Source organism: Pelophylax lessonae (genome assembly GCF_965119305.1).
Source record: "Pelophylax lessonae genome assembly, chromosome: 2".
NCBI classification, from domain to species: Eukaryota; Metazoa; Chordata; class Amphibia; order Anura; family Ranidae; genus Pelophylax; species Pelophylax lessonae.
Genome location: NC_138769.1, coordinates 77600198 through 77606646, shown reverse-complemented (window position 1 = coordinate 77606646; position 6449 = coordinate 77600198). Strand labels below are relative to the sequence as shown.

The 6449-nt window shown below is 41.5% G+C and overlaps 1 long non-coding RNA gene across 1 annotated transcript in view; it reads left to right on the top strand.

The window, feature by feature from the left end:
• Window positions 1-4404: 4404 nt before the first annotated feature.
• Window positions 4405-6449, top strand: part of LOC309545470 — a 1154934-nt gene continuing 1152889 nt past the window's right edge. Inside the window, exon 1 of the long non-coding RNA XR_014224894.1 lies at window positions 4405-4557. This is a non-coding gene — a long non-coding RNA (uncharacterized lncRNA). The remainder of the gene's footprint in view (window positions 4558-6449) is intronic.

Here is a 6449-nt window from a genome sequence, read left to right as displayed (position 1 = left end):
ACATTCCAAAAACAGGGGGAGGCACCTGAGAGCTGTCAGGATGAGTTATCCAGCCCTGGCCACTAATACCCTTGAACCAGATTCAGTGACTCAAGTTTTTTCCTGGGCCAGACTATAGTTTTCTTACTCTCTCTTCTAGTAGCACACACTAGAGGGTGCTACAGAGGAAATGGGTTGTGTGACATTGGGTGTCATTAAGCCTGGAGGAGGACCAGTACTGGGTCACAGAGGGTTGTAAATTCAGGAAACCTAGAGGTGGGTCCTATACTCCATGGGCTGAGAGGAAGTAAATTGTATAACTGCATAGAGTTTATTCTGCAGGGCACAGTGCTGGAGAAAGAATGAGTATTCCAGCGAGAGCTACTTATTTTATTTTATTAAAGCCTGAGAATCTTTTTTATATTTTATTTTTTTGAAGCTGAAGTTTGGCTGTAAAACAGCATGTGGGGTCTTCAACTGTTCCTTCCGTACTCATAAAACAAGCGACCACTTTGCCATGTTGGGACAATGCTGTTTATTACAGCATTTCCGAAGCATGCGATGATGGGCTGGATATTACAGGGTTGACTAGCAGCATGAGAGCCGCTCACATCTTGAATTGTTGCTCTTGGCATTTCTGTTGTTATTGAAGCCAACCCAAGTGAGTCTTATAGCATAGGCTCTAAGCTGCCGCAGGGTATGAAGACTGCTTTAATAGGCTAGTGACTCTGCTAGGAGTGCCGGCCCAGCAAATATGATTTTACACTACATTAAATACCAAACTTCAAAAACATGCTCTGCACAATTTGCTTGAGAATAAAGTATTATCATTCCCACTCCCAGAAGAGAAATGGATGCATTTCACTAAGAGGTTGTAGCACATGAACAAAGGTACAGTGGTATTAACAGAGTTACAGCTACTTAAGGGTTAGTTGACCTTTACTTACTTTTCCCAAAAAGTTCCATATACATTACAGTGTCCCTAATACAAAAACATGTGCTCCATAATGTAACTGCTTACTTTCCCAGCTGCTCATATAATTGTCCTCCTTTCTGTCCTGCAGATGGAAGGACATACCCAGTGTTGGACACATGTCCCAAGAAATTCAAGGATGTGCACTCCCAGACTTCATTCCCTACCCACACATGTGCAGCCTACTCTCTCTTGCAGCTCCTCATTCTGTAAGAGTGAAAGAAAGCAGACTGTGCATTCACAGGTAGGGAGGGAAAGTAGCAGGGAGTGCTTGCTCTTGACTGGGCCACTCATCCTACAGTGGGTATGTGCTGCCATCTGTAGGACGGAGAGGGGAGGGCAATTATATGAGCAGCTGAAAAAGTAAGCCGTTGTTTATAAAGCACAGCATGTTCATGTATTAAGAACACTGAAAAGCGTGGGAAGTTTTTTTTGGAAAGTAAAGGTGAACTAACCCTATAAAGCCCAGGTGTTCATCCTGTGGCCCAGGGGTGAATGCGATCTTTTGGCACGTTTTGTGCAGCCACCGGGGCCCCTGCAGACACTAATCTGTTTTTCCCTATTGCCTTGTTATAGCAAAAATTCTAGCAGTCTAATATTATATGTTTTTTGAAGCCTGTCCCCAGTCTCTAACGACTTCTATAGCATGTTCACAGTCCCTGATAGTCTCCTGCAGCATGTGTGCAGTCTCTAACCATCTGCTTTCTATGGGGGCCCCCGAGCCGAGCCGTTGCTCTGTGTGTTCATTCAGACACAGCGCTGCGGCTCGCCCCTGCCCCTTCTCTCCTCATTGGCTCACGTACTTTGACTGACAGCAGCAAAAGCCAATGCCGCACACTGCTGTGTCTCAGCCAATCAGGAGGGAGAATCCCGCACAGCCGAGTCCCTCATTCAACATCCCTGGATCTAGATTGGGCTAAGGTAAGTATTAGGGGGGGGGGCTGAGGGGGGGCTGCTGCACACAGAAGGTCTTTTATTTTAACCTCCCTAGCGGTATTCCCGAGTGTGGCTCAGGGTTAAATTTCAGTGCCAAAAGCGGTAACCCCGAGCCACACTCGGGGTAACGCTAGGGAGATCGCTGGATCCTGTAAGAGAGGGTACTCACCTTGTCCCCGGTGAGTATCCCGGCAGTGTGCGGCGCTCTGATCTTCCTCCCGATGCTCTGTGCCCCGACTTCCGTCTCCTGCCTCCTGCGACGTGACGCTCGCAGGGGGGCGGAACCGGCGGCAAATTCAAACAGTAAAACACACCAAACACACTGATACATTACAAAATAAAATAAATTCACATTAGTTTGCCCCCCAGTGCCCTTTCCTGCAGTTTTACTGTACTTTTTATGTATATATATATATATATATATATATATACATATATACATATACACATATATATATATATATATATATATATGTGTGTGTGTGTATATATATATATATGTGTATATATATATATATATATATATATATATATATATATATATATATATATATATATATATATGTATATATATATATATATATATATATATATATATATATATATATGTATATATATATATATATATATATATATATATATACATACTTTAACTTATTTATAGTTATTTATTATATTATAATTTATGATTTTGTGTTTCAAACTTTATCATACCCGAGATGTTATAAAGAAGAACGCTCGTTCTTAAGAATTACATGCAAAATAATGGTACCGCTTTCAGCACGTAAAATCGGAAAGAATCATACCGGCAGGGAGGTTAATGCAAAGAATGCATTAAGATAAAAAACATTCTGCATTTAACCCCTTTAAGCTCCCTTGCCACTACATTCTTCTCCCCACCTCCTTCTGGGCATGGGGTCTCGACCATCTTGAATGACAGCATAGTATGACATATCGGGAGTTAATTCTTCTAGACATCAGTAGATACTGGTATTGCAAACTCAGATGCACATCCATAGTATATAATGTAAAAAAGATTGGGAAGAGGAAGGTAAGAAGGCATTATTGTAGAACAGACATATTATGACTTTTCTGTAATAAAATACCTTCCTGCTCAGAATTTTTGTTGCTTTAAAGCCTCAGTTCCACTTCAAAAAGGGTTCCAAAAGCCAATGTATGCACCACTAACTATCCTTGTATGTCTACGGCTAGTTTTAGGCTTCTGATATACCTAACCAAACACACGATATATTATTATTGTACAGTAGCATGGCCTACATGATTGGATATACATAGAATATATTTTTAGTAGGTCCCCACACTGCATGTTTGTTGGTAAATCTGTAGGAGGTTGTAAGGTTTATGCCCATTTTACAGTTGACCAAACAAGTTACAATCTGATTCCATCATTTCCTTTTGATGTGCATAAGGGTCCTCCTGGTTGGATATAAATGAAATGGATTGTAGACCATCTTTTATATTTTTTAGTATTGGTAAATCTTAAATAAACATGCATTCAGATTGTAGAATCAGGATTTATGCTGCTTGTCCATCTTAAAGGGTATGTAAATCCCTAGCAATGAACTTCTCCTATTTAAATGCCATGGGTTTGTTAAATATAAAATGAAAAGCATTTTCTTATATCTTTACAAAAAGTGACAAGTCCCAGGGTGACAATGCTGCTTCTCTGTAGATACACAAACAGTACAGCGAGTGTTGTAACACTAGGACAAGAAGTTTGTACTGGCAGTCAAAAAGAATGGAAAAAACCTTGGTAAATTGCAATATACTGTAAACTGCAATATATTAGAGTTTATTTTTTGGGTTTAGACACACAGGAAGATGACAATTACCAAATGTGTAAAACATTTTCATGCAAATATTATAAAAAAAAAAAAATCCTCTGGCTCTACCAAGACAATTGTACATTTCAAAATACATATATTGTAGCTCCAAATAATACTATTCATTTTTTAGAGAGCACTCAACTCCAATAATTTGTTTCATTCCATTTCTACCTAGGTCTCAGCAGGTTCAATGTTTTGTGGATGTCACTCCTATTATACAATATATACAGTATTTTATACATGCTGTATATTTATGATATAGGATACTGAATGCCAATATTTATTACATTTTAGATATTATTTTGAGATTGCTTGTTTCTAGCTCTTGGCATATTTCTTGCTAACCTAGTAGAATTGTTTTACCTTATTATTGGGGTATAATTAGGTATATAGTCATTGAGGGTTTATAATGCTTTTAAATGGTGGTTTACCTTGTATTATGGTGTTACATTTTTATGTGCTGTGGCGTTTATGTGTATCTATTTAATGGATTATGTAGCATGCAATATCATTTTAAATTTGGTTGGCACAGTTGTTTTTTGGAGGTGTGTCCTTTAATGCTTTTGTATGGAGACCAATTTGTGAACTGATTACATTAGGGAATGTAGGTAGGACTGATCATTTTCTTTTTATAGTATCATGTGCGTGCACACAGTATCCCTAATAGCAAGCACTTGAGCTGCAAGTTTGAAAATGACTTGCTAAGCTATTGCTAGACTTTCCAGGCTTCACAAGTTTGTTGCACAATTGCAGCAAGTCCGCATTGCATGACTCCGGATCAACTTTCTTTGCAAACATTCTGCAAGTCTGCTGCAAGTTCTGGTTCAGTTATATTGTGCAATAGTCATCCCATCACAGGGGTCACTGTGACCTGCAGGGCTCTTGCTGTAGACTTACCACTGCAACTTTGCTCCTTCTAGAGACTTGCCACCATGGGCATCTGCAAGGGGGGGACAAGTGCTCAACTTCCCCTTTAAAGTGGTTGTTAAGCCGCTTTATACCATCCTGTCTGGTTTGTTTAATAATCCTGTGTGCCCGTGCACCTGTGTCTATGTATGTGTTTTAAAAAAACATAAGCCGTTCTTTACCAGTTTTCAGAGCGCCAATCGCCACTCATGCTCTCTCCTCTCCCCATCTGACAGCTGCCTGCAGTGGACGGGGCCGAGGATTCCCCATTGACGTCAGCTGGGAGAGGGGGAGGAGAGGTCGAGAAGAGGAGAGAGGCGGCGGGTCACGTGAGGGGCGATTGGCGCTCTAAAAACTGATAAAGAATGGCTTATTTTTATAAAGCACATACACAGGGGCACACAGGATTATTAAACAGACTGTGGACAGGATCTAAAACTTTAAATTAAACGACAGCAGCAAGAGAGGAGGGGGCGGGCATTGACACAGGAGCAGACAGGCAGGGAGGGAGGGGGGAGAGAGGACAGGAGGGCTGCGGATGACGGAGGCATGTGGACTGACCATGGTGCCAGGGCTCAGCAGCCATGTTATACCGTAGTCAGTTTACAGAGGGGAGGACATAACCAGGCAGGAGCAGCCAGGTATTTTAGTTGATAGAATAGGGCAAATTACACAGCACAAGCGCTGTGCTATATAACATCCTTTAAGGGAACACGATCATTTTTTTTGGTTAACAAATGCTTTAAAAAATAAAATCTGACAAATACCCCCGAGTCGTGGCTCGTGTGGTGACTGACGTTGCCTTCATGACATTGTGGAAGAGGGGCGGAGCATGGGTGACCTTAAAATGATGCCCCCCCCCCTGAAAAAAGTTCTGCGGACGCCCATGCTTGCCACTCAAATTTGCTACAAATTGGAAAAGTGTCAACTAGAACTTGTGGTTCAAGTGCTCTGCAAGTGTACAATTTGCCAGTGAAAATGTGCAGCAAGTTAAGATTGACTTCTGTACAACCAACCTACTGGAAAATGTCCTCACTACCAGGGCCACTGGCTATAGCTGGCTGTGCTGATCAGTGTATTCTGATGGTGGGGAAATCTTCCCACTGCAGAGGCATAACTAGAACCTTAAGGGCCCAGGTGCAAGAAACTATGAAGGGCCCCCTTCCCTTCAAGCCTGGGGCTTTTCCCACTGATCCTGGGGCCCTTTACCCTCATTGCGGGACCCTTTCACAAGTTCTGCAGTGGGCTCCCTTCCTGCCATCTTGGGGCCTCCCCACGGGGGTGGAATGGAAGGGCCCGGTGGCAAGTGTGACCTTTGCGATCCTGCTAGTTAATCCACTGGTGTCAGTAGTTTTTATTTTTTGGTATTTTAATTGTATTATTTTTTATCATTTTATTTTATGTTTTTATAATGTCACTGACTATGACTCTGTCCATTCAGAAAAGGAAGGAGCTAGATAAATTACATATTTACCGACCCTTCCTGGTTCTCTATTGTGACATCCTATCCTATCCAGGTGTACAGGGGAGCCGCACAGGCCCCCTGGAGCATGGGGCCCGGTTGCAATTGCAACCCCTGCAACCCCTGTAGTTATGCCCCTGTCCCACTGTCAGAATACAATATCTGAATAAGGAGGATTCCCCTGTCCACACTGATTGTGTGGATGGGGAAATCGAGTAATTGTTTTTTCGTTCAACCCATTGTTTGCACACACAAAAAAAATACTCATGTATTTACACTTTACACTGAAGCAGCAGACATGTAATAGGTTTGTATATTTATTTGAAAAAAAAATTGATTCAAAATT